The sequence below is a fragment of the Vulpes vulpes genome, chromosome 5 (assembly GCF_048418805.1).
Source record: "Vulpes vulpes isolate BD-2025 chromosome 5, VulVul3, whole genome shotgun sequence".
Lineage (NCBI taxonomy): Eukaryota > Metazoa > Chordata > Mammalia > Carnivora > Canidae > Vulpes > Vulpes vulpes.
In genome coordinates, this window is record NC_132784.1 from 119,047,149 (window position 1) to 119,060,850 (window position 13,702).

At 40.0% G+C, this 13,702-nt stretch overlaps 1 protein-coding gene and 1 non-coding gene across 9 annotated transcripts in view; both read left to right on the forward strand.

Annotated features, from left to right (window-relative positions):
* The window catches only part of CACNA2D1 (calcium voltage-gated channel auxiliary subunit alpha2delta 1), a 478,954-nt gene that overhangs the window by 370,714 nt on the left and 94,538 nt on the right, over positions 1-13,702 (forward strand). The window lies entirely within an intron of this gene.
* LOC112925423 (U6 spliceosomal RNA) lies at positions 11,297-11,399 on the forward strand. Its single transcript, XR_003236117.1, has one exon. It is a non-coding gene; the product is annotated as a U6 spliceosomal RNA (small nuclear RNA).

Here is a 13,702-nt window from a genome sequence, read left to right on the forward strand (position 1 = left end):
GTGTCTTTGGGAGGTTTTTGATTACTGCTTCAATTTCCTCCCTGATTATTGGCCTGCTCATGTTTTCTATTTCTTCCTGTTCTAGTTGTGGTAACGTGTGGTTTTCCAGAAATGCGTCCATTTCTCCTAGATTGCCTAATTTATTGGCATATAGCTGCTCATAATACATTTTTAAAATTGTTTGTATTTCCTTGGTATTGGTTGTAATCTCTCTTTCATTGATGATTTTATTTATTTGAGTCTTTTCTTTCTTTTTAATAAGGATGACTAGGGGTTTATCTATCTTATTAATTCTTTCCAAACCCCTGGTTTTGTTGACCTGCTCTACAGTTCTTCTGGTCTCTATTTCATTGAGTTCTGCTCGAATCTTTATTATCTCTCTTCTTCTGCTTGGTGTAGGTTTTATTTACTGTTCTTTCTCCAGTTCCTTTAGGTGAGAGTTTAGCTTGTATATTTGAGTTTTCTCCAGTGTTTTGAGGGAGACTTGTATCGTGATGTATTTCCCTCTTAGGACTGCTTTACTGTATCCCAAAGATTTTGAACGGTTGTATCTTCATTTTCACTAGTTTCCAGGAATCATTTTAATTCTTCCCTAATTTCCTGGTTGACCCTTTCATCTTCTGGCAGGATGCTCTTTAACCTCCACATGTTTGAGTTTCTTCCAAATTTTTTCTAGTGACTGAGTTCTAGTTTCAAAGCATTGTGGTCTGAAAATATGCAGGGGCAATCCCAAACATTTGGTATTGGTTGAGACCTGATTTGTCACCCGCTATGTGGTCTATTCTGGAGAAAGTTCCATGTGCACTTGAGAAGAATGTGTATTCAGTTGTGTTCAGATTGCAAAGTTCTGTATATATCTGTGAAATCCATCTGGTCCAGTATATCATTTAAGGCCCTTGTTTCTTTGGTGATGTTGTGCTTAGAAGATCTGTCATTTACACAAAGCACCATGTTGAAGTCTCCCAGTATTAGCATATTGTTATCTAAGTATGTCTTTTCTTTGGTTATTAATTGATTGATATACTTGGCAGCTCCCACATTAGGGGCATAATATTCATGATTGTTAGGTCCTCTTGTTGGATAGACCCTTTAAGTATGATATAGTGTCCTTCTTCATCTCTTACTACAGTCTTTGGGATAAACTTTAATTTATTTGATATGAGAATTGCTACCCCTGCTTTCTTCTGAGGACCATTTGAATGGTAAATGTTTCTCCAACCTTTCATTTTTAGGCAGGAGGTGTCCTTAGGTCTAAAATGAGTCTCCTATAGGCAGCATATAGATGGGTGTTGTCTTTTTATCCAGTCCGATACCCTGTATCTTTTGATGGGATCATTTAGCCCATTCATGTTCAGAGTAACTGTTGAAAGATATGAATTTAGTGTCATTGTATTACCTATGCAGTCCCTATTTTTGTGGATTGTTCCTTTGGGTTCCTCTTTCTTTTACAGAGTCCCCCTTAATATTTCCTGCAGAGCTGGTTTGGTGGTCACATATTATTTGTTTCTTTTTCTTTTTTTTTTTAATTTATTTTTTATTGGTGTTCAATTTACCAACATACAGAATAACCCCCAGTGCCCGTCACCCATTCACTCCTACCCCCCGCCCTCCTCCCCTTCTACCACCCCTAGTTCGTTTCCCAGAGTTAGGAGTCTTTATGTTCTGTCTCCCTTTCTGGTATTTCCCACACGTTTCTTCTCCCTTCCCTTACATTCCCTTTCACTATTATTTATATTCCCCTAATGCATGAGACCATATAATGTTTGTCCTTCTCCGATTGACTTACTTCACTCAGCATAATACCCTCAAGTTCCATCCACGTTGAAGCAAATGGTGGGTATTTGTCGTTTCTAATGGCTGAGTAATATCCCGTTGTATACATAAACCACATCTTCTTTATCCACTCATCTTTCGATGGACACCGAGGCTCCTGCCACAGTTTGGCTATTGTGGCCATTGCTGCTATAGACATCAGGGTGCAGGTGTCCCGACGTTTCATTGCATCTGTATCTTTGGGGTAAATCCCCAACAGTGCAATTGCTGGGTCATAGGGCAGGTCCATTTTTAACTCTTTGAGGAATCTCCACACAGTTTTCCAGAGTGGCTGCACCAGTTCACATTCCCACCAACAGTGTAAGAGGGTTCCCTTTTCTCCGCATCCTCTCCAACATTTGTGGTTTCCTGCCTTGTTAATTTTCCCCATTCTCACTGGGGTGAGGTGGTATCTCATTGTGGTTTTGATTTGTATTTCCCTGATGGCAAGTGATGCAGAGCATTTTCTCATGTGCGTGTTGGCCATGTCTATGTCTTCCTCTGTGAGATTTCTGTTCATGTCTTTTGCCCATTTCATGATTGGATTGTTTGTTTCTTTGGTGTTGAGTTTAATAAGTTGTTTATAGATCTTGGAAACTAGCCCTTTATCTGATATGTCATTTGCAAATATCTTCTCCCATTCTGTAGGTTGTCTTTTAGTTTTGTTGACTGTATCCTTTGCTGTGCAAAAGCTTCTTATCTTGATGAAGTCCCAATAGTTCATTTTTGCTTTTGTTTCTTTTGCCTTTGTGGATGTATCTTGCAAGAAGTTACTGTGGCCGAGTTCAAAAAGGGTGTTTCCTGTGTTCTCCTCTAGGATTTTGATGAAATCTTGTCTCACATTTAGATCTTTCATCCATTTTAAGTTTATCTTTGTGTATGGTGAAAGAGAGTGGTCTAGTTTCATTCTTCTGCATGTGGATGTCCAATTTTCCCAGCACCATTTATTGAAGAGACTGTCTTTCTTCCAATGGATAGTCTTTCCTCCTTTATCGAATATTAGTTGACCATAAAGTTCAGGGTCCACTTCTGGGTTCTCTATTCTGTTCCATTGATCTATGTGTCTGTTTTTGTGCCAGTTCCACACTGTCTTGATGACCACAGCTTTGTAGTACAACCTGAAATCTGGCATTGTGATGCCCCCAGCTATGGTTTTCTTTTTTAAAATTCCCCTGGCTATTCGGGGTCTTTTCTGATTCCACACAAATCTTAAAATAATTTGTTCTCTCTGAAGAAAGTCCACGGTCAGTTTCTGCCTATCCTGGAAGTTAAGAATCTCTTGTCTCTTGCTGCTTTAAGAATTTCCTCTTTTATCTTTGGAGTTTGCAAGTTTCACTATTAAATGTCAAGGTGTTGAATGGTTTTTATTGATTGGGGGGGGGGGGGAGGAACCTCTCTAAATCCTGGATCTGAATGTCTGTTTTCTTCCCCAGATTAGGGAAGTTCTCAGCTATGATTTGTTCAAATATACTTTTCGCCCTCTGTCCCTCCTGGCATTTTCTGGAACCCCAATTATACGTAGATTCTTCCTTCTAAGGCTATCATTTATTTCCCTTAACTTTTCCTCATGGTCTCTTAATCATTTGTCTCTTTTTTCCTCTCTTTCCTTCCTAGTCATCAACTTGTCTTCTATGTTGCTCACTCTTTCTTCCACCTCATTAAACCTAGTCATTAGGACATCCAGTTTGGATTGCATGTCATTTAATTGAGTTTTCATTCTGGCCTGATTAGATCTAAATTATGCAGTAACAAAGTCTCTAAAACCCCTTATGCTTTTTTTTCCAGAGCCACCAGTAGCTTTATAATTGTGCTTCTGAATTGGTTTTCTGACATTGTATTGAAATCCCTATCCTGTAATGCTGTGCCAGAAAGTACTGTTTCTGCTTCTTTCTTTTGTGGTCAGTTCTTCCTTATACTCATTTTTCTCAGTGCAGAGTGGCTGTATGAGCGGGGTGAGTCAAGAATATCAACCACAACCTAGTAAAATACACTCTAGATGATTCTGATGGCGTCAGAGACCAGAAAATGAAAAGAAAGATTAGGGATCCCTGGGTGGCGCAGCGGTTTAGCGCCTGCCTTTGGCCCAGGGCGCGATCCTGGAGACCCGGGGTTGAATCCCACGTCGGGCTCCCAGGGAGCCTGCTTCTCCCTCTGCCTGTTTCTCTGCCTCTCTCTCCCTCTCTCTCTGTGACTATCATATATAAATTTAAAAAAAGAAAGAAAGAAAGAAAAAGAATGATTAGAACAAAATAAAACAAAAGGACCACTAAAGTGAAAAACAAATCCTAGAACAAAATAGTAAAAAATAAAAGGCCCAAAATCCTGAAGATGGAAAAAAGAAAAAGTAAAAAAGAATAGAAAACAAAAGTAAAGAGGAAAAAAAGAAAAAAAGGGCAGACACTGGGAGATGGTGGTGGTGAAGAAGTTGTAGCGGAGGGAGAATGTAGTCTACCTGAGGTGTCCCAGTGGGTGATCCTCTGAGTGTATTTTGTTCTGTATATTAGAAGTTGTTCAGTCCCAAATTTATATAAACAAGCAATACTTGTAGAGAGCCCCACAGTGACCACCACAACATAAAGGAAATAAAAGAGGGGGGCAGAATGGGAAGGGAGAGAGAATATAATCTTGCAGAATGAACCAGCACGGTGTTCCCCTGGGTTCTGGGTTAATGCTGGTCATGTTTTAGAAGGTACTAACTTCTGCCATTGTAGAACAAAATGAGACCAGAAAACAAAACCCAAAATAGAAAACCGTATCTCGTATATCTCCAAAAATTAAATTGAGTATGTTGAAGGGAATCCAGAAGTGAAAAATACATCTACGACCTGCAATTGAAGAAATATGAAAGCCCCTGGAGCTTTCCAGCGCTGCTGGGTCAAGAACTCGCTCTTGCCCGGTCCTTCCAGCTAGTCTCTGGGGCGGGGGGAGGGGCGCGGGGTGTTGGCTGCTCTGCTGACTCTCAGATGTGTGCACCTGGGGAGATCCCCCCCCAGGTGCCGGGCTCAGGGGGAGCTGTGGACCCGTGAGGCCCCTGCCCCCCCCACCGACCCCTGCCCTCTCCCCGTGGTGACCCCGGGACCTGGGGGCGCCCCCGCCCCTCCTCGTCCTCCCGGGCTCCCCACTGTCTGGGCCTCGGGGCGGGGCTCTCCTGTCCCCCGGCTTCGCCCCGTAGCCCGGCTCCTCCTGGGGTCCCCCCTCCTCGATTTTTTTTTTATTCCCCCGCCTCCGACCTGGTTGGCAGCCGCAGCAGGTGCGTGTGGCTCGGGCCCTTGTCCCCCGGGGCTGCCCGGCAGGTGCGCAGGTGGTGTGGCCCGAGGGTGGGGGGGGGCGGAGTGGGGGGCTGAGCTGCGGCCCCTGCTCTGCCACCATCTGTGCCATCTATTATTATTCATTTTAAAGAAGAAAGTCAGTTTTGTTTTGGTGGAGGGATTCTTTTAGTAAATGTTTCCATATTTTGGCTTGAAAAAGCACATACGGATTAGATTATTCTGACAAAATTTATATGTTTATTTTCTTTCTTCATCCTGTATCTTTGCTCCTGTCAACTTCGCATGCTTTTATTTGCATTTATATAATATTTAATGTCAACCACATGAACTGTATAATTCAGAAGAGATTCTTGAGTTTTATTAGTTACCATAGTATATTTGGGGCTTCAACATGCCTGAAATTGGTACATTTAAAGAGAATTAATCATTATACATCGTTTTGGTAAGAGAAAAGCAAAAATATACTTTTGTCTTTAACAGCTAGGCCTTTCTTAATAAATAGAAATTGAATAATGGGATGGAGATTCTTTTTTTTTAATATTTATTAATTTATTTATGATAGTCACAGAGAGAGAGAGAGAGAGAGAGAGAGAGAGAGAGAGAGGCAGAGACAGGCTCCATGCAGGGAGCCCGACGTGGGATTCGATCCCGGGGCTCCAGGATCGCGCCCTGGGCCAAAGGCAGGCGCTAAACCGCTGCGCCACCCAGGGATGGAGATTCTAAGGCAAAGCCTTCAAAATATACTTCTAATGTCCTGGTGCGTGTGTGCATGCATGCTATAGGTGTGCACGTGCACACGGTTGTGTGTATTTTTCTCTCTCTCTTTTATTTATTTATTTTTTTTATTTAATCTTTGCCCCTTTTTTGTCCCCTCTGAAGCTGTTGGCGAGTCTGGGAAAGAAACGACAGAACTTAGTGTTTCTGACTGCAGGGCGCAGGCCTCCAGGCCCTGGGGAAAGCTGGGGGAGGCAGGGAGTGGCCCCGGCAGCTGTGCCCCGCCCCCCACGCCGGAGGGTTCCAGTGCTGCTGGCGGGGGCGCACCCAGGCAGCCGAGCCTTGCACCGCCCGGCCCGGTGACCCGAGCGCCTGCCCCCTGCTCGGCGGCAGCAGTCGGATCCTGACGCCGGCGCAGGGCGAGGAGGGGGCACGGGCCAGGGTGCCCGGGGTGTGAGCCGTTGGCACCCGGAGGTGGGCAGCTGCTCCAGGCTCCACACACTCCTTGCCCACGACCTGGGTGCAGGTGCAGGTGCAGGTGCAGGTGTGGGAGTGCCGGGAAGGGCTGTCAGTCCTGTCCTCTTGGAAGGCTTTCTGACTTGGGGTCCTTAAACAGTGTGGCCCCTGACACGCAGAGGAAGAAGCAGTCGCAGTACTTCTGAGAGCATCCGCTGTCAGCTGTGGGACACAAGTGTCTGTACCCACGGCCTGCTCGAGGCCCAGCAGCCAGTCCGTGAGCAGCAGCCGGAGGTGACAGGTGCACACGCAGGTGCCGGGAGCGGTGCGAGCAGCAGCCAGCGCAGCGCCAGGCCGACGTGGCCTGCTGGACACCTGCTCCCGAGCTCACATCTGCTCGCGTCCGCTTCCCCTCCCCGGCCGCCGCCGCTGGATGCCTGCAGAACCGTCTGGAGATGATGCGCAATCTTTGAGGCTCACCGATCAGCTTTTAAGTTTAGTGTGAAATCTCACGCACTTCCCCGTTTGTGACTGGACGGTGCGACACCAGCTAATGTCAATGCGGGTTTGTTTAAATAGGAAATTGCACTGTGTCTGCAAGAAGGACGTGCTAGAGACTCTTGCCTCACGTGCTTGAAATGTTAGTTTTTCCTCCAAAATAGGTCTTGCGTATTCCCAGACAAGGGCACGGTTTTCTTAGCTCAGAGCTTTTTTATTCTGCATATGGTAACAAGCACACTTGTTAAGTTGTTGCACAGTTTACATTTAGAAGTGGTTTTTGTTTGTGTTTTTCATCCTTAGGAAACAGGCCCAGGGCACAAATAAACTCACAGATGCTTGGCATGCCGCTGCACTCTGGTGACACATGAATTCCAGGAGAGTAATTTTATTTCATGTCTTACAAAATCATCATCATTTAGATTTCAAGCAATTTTTACGTGGATTCATATCTCATTTATGTCAACCAACAAGCATCCTGTAGTGGGGCCTGCAGCCCAGCAGCATGAGCAGCACCTGGCAGCTGGTTAGGAGCCCCCACCTAAGGAGTCAGGATCTTCACTTCCGGAGTCTCTCAAGGGATTCCTAAGCAGTGAGGAAATCAGGAAATCCCACCAGGGAGGTACCTTCAGCAAAGTCCAGCAGGCATCTGTCTAGAGCTTTTTGTAACTTACGGTGCTTATCATTGATTTAGATTTTAAGATCTTGGTAATTCACAGCATTACTAGTAGTATGGACGTTTATGAATATTATATTGTAGCCATTTGCATTTTGGAGGGGTTTACTAAAACAGGAAGGAGTAGAGTTAGGTTTCTTAAAAGAATGAAAGTTCTCTTTCATATGTATTTGCGTTGTTAAAGGTAAAGATGAGTGCTTTTCAAAATTACCTTCATTTAAAAGACATAAAGAAGACTCCCAAAGGACAAATTGAAAGATTATAACAGGGCATGTAATCAAGGTTATTTAGTTTAAAAAAAAAAAAAAGATTGCCAGAGGATAACTTAATTGCTTTGCAAGTATAAGCAAAGTTTATAAGGAGGTGTTGACAACCATGATATTTTTCCCATTAATTACCTGGTACACTAAAGATAGTTTTTGGTACTTAGAAATTAATTACATTTTCAGTTTTAGAAATAGCAAAGTAATAAGGTGATGCAGAAGGAATACTTCTCTTTTGAACTGACTGTTGTTTTTATTTATTATTTATTTTTAAAAATTTTTATTTATTCATGAGAGACACAGAGAGGCAGAGAGAGAAGCAGGCTCCCCACGGGGAACCCCATGTGGGACTCGATCCCAGGACCTGCGCCAAAGGCAGAGGCTCAACCACGGAGCCACCCAGGCGCCCCTGATCAGTTATTTATAAGGTATAGAAGTTAGAACTTACCTGCTGGATCTTCAAGGACTTGGAAAAGAGTCCATGCCCAGTAAGCACAGTTGTGTGTCAGTATTTACTGGGTAAAATTAGAGTCCCTGTATTCATTTAATTATAAGAATCGGTGAAGAGAGTAGCTTGGACTAAACTAAGCTGTAGGTTTAGCCAAGTTGCTCACAGTTACTTAAACTATCATATCTCCTCCTATTTACTTAGTAGGTTTAAATTCAGCAGAAATTAAAGTATAAGTTGATGCTGCACTAAGGTACTTGGAGAATATAGTATAGTATAGAATATAGTATAGACCTGAACCTAATTTGTGAGTAGCCAAACCCCATTTCAGCACATTTCCTAAGGTTCTAGAAAGCATTTTGAGAATTTTGATGTCTACGTTAGAGCTTGGAAACATGTGCTTAGACACAAAATCTTTTTTGTTTTATGCTCCATTGTAAGAGACATTGTCATAAAGTGACTATTTGCATGTTAAATCCTCTTATAAATTTCAAATATTGGCATTTGCTTTTTCTCATAATGAATTCATCTTTCTAATGTTTTGTCCAATGTTTGCACGCTTTAAAAACATATTCCACAAATTTTTGCATTCCTCATGATATCTCCTGCTTAAATGCTCTGTTAATAGGTATCTTCTTTATTTAATTGTTTCTTTGTTTTTTTCCCATAATCATACTGTAGATTTTTCAAATATTGAGATTACTCAAATATATTTTCCAGTATACATATATGTTTATATATTTGACTTCAGTGGAATTGAGTTAGGTTGAATTTCTTCAGTTTGTGTTAGTAACTTTTTGTTGATCCCAAATGGTATTTTGCATTTAAAAGAACTCATTGGTGATGTTACTAACATTGCTTAAAAAACAGATCTGCTCTTTCTGTTAGGTGCAGATCTTAAAATTATGCACAGATTAGAAATCACTTCCGTTTACCCAGAGTCTTGATACTTCTGAGTATATATAGATATATGCTTACTCCCCCTCTTTGCTCAGATCTTTGCTCAAGTTCTTCCCTACTAGGAAAGACCCCTCATCTCCAGTACCATTCCCGTTTTACTTACACTAATGCCCTAATTAGTATCTATCACTTTACATCGCTTTTTCTTTGTAGCATTTGTCTCCACCTGATACTTTATATATACATGGTTGTTGTTTAGTTTCTGTATCCCTGTACTCCCACCTCTCCAGCATTGGATGTTTTCTTGGGTATAGAGACACTGTTTCGCTGAAATGTACATAGAAAAATTCAAGACTGGTAGTGCTGCTTCCTTAGTTGAGTCTATTTGTTTGTTAGTCATAACAGTATGGGGAGTGCTACATAGTTGTCAGTATTTTTTTTTAAAGATTTTTAGTTTTTTTTAATTTATTCATGAGAGACACACAGAGAGAGGCAGAGACACAGGCAGAGGAAGAAGCAGGCTCCATGCAGGGAGCCCGATGTGGGACTCGATCCCAGGACCCTGGGATCACAACCTGAGCCAAAGGCAGATGCTCAACCGCTAAGCCACCTGGATGCCCCAATTGTCAGAATTTTATAATGAATTTCAATCAGTGATCAAATATTTTTGCATTCTTAAAGAGGCATCTTTACTTATCTGTGTTGTAGCATCTCTTTTCTGGAAGTACATTAGACATTTGTATCCTTCTCTTTGAATGATACACAAATTTAGGCAAATCCAGCCAAACTCAAAACTGATTTTTTTTTTTTTCAACTAGAGAAGACATTCCAGATAATCAGCCTCAGGTAACCATAAAAACATTGAGCATATTTTCAGTTTTGCATCATAGTGTTTGTAAAGAGGGAAAAAAATCAGAATATATGATCTTTTTCATTAAAGTTTCACCCTTCGAAGCTGACAGTTAAATTTCTACAGGGCTATGAAAAACAACAACAACAACAGCAGCAACAACAATTTGTAATAGAAATAATACTAAAGCATTTATTATACCTTAAGAATGAGGGATCCCTGGGTGGCGCAGCGGTTTAGCGCCTGCCTTTGGCCCAGGGCGTGATCCTGGAGACCCGGGATCAAATCCTACATCGGGCTCCTGGTGCATGGAGCCTGCTTCTCCCTCTGCCTGTGTCTCTGTCTCTGTCTCTGTCTCTCTCTCTCTCTCTCTCTCTCTGTGACTATCATAAATAAATAAAAATTAAAAAAAAAAGAATGATGTCGGGGTGCCTGGGTGGCTAAGTCGATTAAACATCCCAGTCTTGATTTTGTCTGAGGTCATGACCTCAGGATTATGAGATCAAGCACTGTGGCCTCTGCACTGGGTGTGGAGCCTGCTTAAGATTCTTTCTATCAGATCAAATGATAAGATTTTAGAATTTGAGGGTCTTTCCAGTTAATGTAGTATAAAGCCTCTCCACACCCCTCCCCACCATTTTTTCCAGAAAGGAGAGAATTGAAGGCCAGAGGACATAGTTGAGTCCGTTGTGGCCATTGATGCTTATTAGAAGCAGGGCTTGAGCTAGATTTGACTTTCCTAAATTGGATTAAAAAAATGGAAAATTCTTAATCAATTTTTTTATATACTAGACCAAAGAAAACATAAACCAACAGCCAGTGTTGAGGGCATAGCAATATCCATTTCAGAACAAGAGTTTTCAACTCCCAGAGTAGTAATAACAAATTGATTGCATCTCTAATTGTGCAATGGTAATGACCCCCTTCTGGTTTTCTCTGGACAGAGATTAATAATACAAATTAGAATCCTGTTCACAGTGTTTCAAAAACGTCATGAATTACCTAGCAATACTTTTAATGATATATTTGGAATCGTATTTGAGAAAAGAGAAAAGAATATGAGATATATGTAGAAGAGTTGAATGGAGATATAATAATAAATATGGAATTAATAACTCTCCTTGAAATGAGAAGGTGGCTCATATGAAGATGTCAGTTTGTCCAAAATTAATTGGTAAATGGAACTTTAATGAGACCAACAGATTGTTACATAGTTGAACAGAAAGACGATGTGGAAAAAGAAGCATGACCAGGTGTGGCAGCTTACTCTTTTGGTATAAATTGAAAATGATTCGACACCGTAGAGTGTGTTCAGCGTTTGGGTTTGCAGTGACTCTGGGCACTTTGCTTAACATTCTAAGTAAGTCTCATTTCTTCAACTGCGTCATGGAAACTATTAAAACTAAACCCTTGCTTCGGCAGCACATAGACTAACATTGGAACAATACAGAGAAGACTAGGATGGCCTCTATGCCAAGATGACTTGCAAATTCATGAAGTGTTCCATGTTTTTAAATCTTCAAACAAACAAACAAACAGAAACTAAACCATAAACTTCACCATAAACTTGGTGAAGATTAAATGAATTCATTAAAGTGCTTAGCCTGGTACATTTGTGATTCTCCATATATGTTAGCTCATATTGTATGATTAATATTAAAAGTTAAGAAGTTAGTGAAACAATGGAAATAGTGAAGGAAAAGTTCTAGAAATGTATTCCACATCTTCACTTGTTATAGAGAATGGATCACAAACCACGAAGTATTCAGTAAAAGGGAAAATTGGCTACTCGGGGGGAAAACCACTTAATGTAATTGTCACCTCATATTATTGGGGGAAATCAATTTTACCATCAAACTACAGTGTAGTTTTTAAAATAAGCAAACACTACATTGTAAAATAAGCAAACAAAACCATCAAATGTTAGTAGATACTATAGATGACATTTATCTAATTAATAAATGGTTTTGTAAGCATATTATTTTAAGAAATCATAAGAATAAGTTTAAAGGTTAAAATTAGAGAGCAAGCCACAAACTAGAGAAAGAAGACTTACAATTCACAAGATTGTATGAAAATTGATAAATGAGAAAGAGTTTTACGTCGAAAGCCATCAAAGAAATTCAAGTAATTAAAAGATTAAAATAATATTTTTACTTAGAATTTAGCAAATAAAACTTTTAAGTGTTCGTGAAAATGGAGTGAGATTGTTAGAAATATAGTATAAATTGGCACAAAATTTCCAAGTTGGCAATAGCTTATCCTTAAAATCATTCTTAACTGGGAATATTATGTACATATGTGTATAGTTAAACGTTACCACTTATTTCTTGAGTTTTAGGATAACCATCTCATTTCCTTATATTTCCAGTTTCTAAGTTACATATAAATAATAGGAAAATCAAAATAAACTATTTTTAATAGGAATAAAACTTAACCAAGGTTTTAAGGATTTCAGGCTATTCACTTTGCTTTTATTTTCCTGCATCGCCATCTGGTGTCCAACATGTGGATAGCTTCTCATACCAAAATTGTAAGAGTCTGATACACAGAATTGTATCATTTATTTAATTTAAATAATTCATTTAAATTAAGTTTTTATAGGATAAATTTGTTACATAAATTATTTATTATACTTATTTAAAGAAGTTCACTCATATTTTATAATTAAAATATATATCCATATTTAAAGCAGGCTAATCTGAATTTGAGTTGTTTTTGCTAGTTTTATCGAGCCCACCATTTTGCTTTTACATGGAAACAAAGAGAAGACAGATCAGTAAGACAAGTTCTAAGAAATCATTTAGATAATGTTACAATTTTCCAAAAACCAAGAAATCATAAGTTATGTCCATTTTACCCATTAAAGAATGTTTTATAATTAAACAGTGTACAAAGTACCATACAGCAAGTCTGTCTTTGTAAGGATCTAGACTACATTGATTAGGAGAAAGGGTAAAAATGAAAGGTGAGCTGAGTGGTCAAAGATTAAATGTGCCATTTCTATTTCTCTGCAGTTCCAAGTGTAATAATATCACCTTTGGAGTTCTTTTATCTTTAATTCTTAATATTTCTAGAGGAAAACTATTTGAGCCCACTAAGGATTTCAAAGGTAGACTTGGTGCCCTGTGAAAATGTTAGGACACCCCATGAGGGTGCCATTCCTATACAAGGCTGCTTTCGATGAACTTGACGCTTCTTTGACTTAGATTGTGCATCAAGACAGTACCAACATTTCCTTTTTATCCAAGGTGGATTCAATGAACAGCAGAGTTCTCTGTCTCTGAAATATTTTGTGAAATGATTTCTTACTTAGCAGGGCATCTGAGAACACAAATACTGTCTTTATAAAACTAAGAGTTTAAATTACTTCGCTTGAGAGGTTAACAATGTATTTTGGCACTAGAAGTATCTTTTAATATGATGTGTGTACTTGACGATATTTAATAGAAATGTTCTTTGGAAGTATTGAAATTTACTGTTCATGGTTATTTCAGAGGCTATTTCAAACATTAAACTAATGTTTGAAGGATACTTGTATCATCCTGTTAGTGACCTTCAATTGAAGGTCACTAAAACTGGTATCGTTTATCAGAATCTTTCTCACTAATCTAGGAGTCCATTCTGGTTTCAGCATATACTAATGGTTTTACAAAAATATTTTTTTAATGATAGAGTTGCACTTTTTAAACATTTTTAATTTAAATTCAGTTTACCAACATATAGTATAAAACCTGGTGCTCATCTCATCAAGTTCCCTCGTCACCCAGTTACCCCAACCCCTGCCCATCTCCCCTTCCACTACCCTTTGTTTGT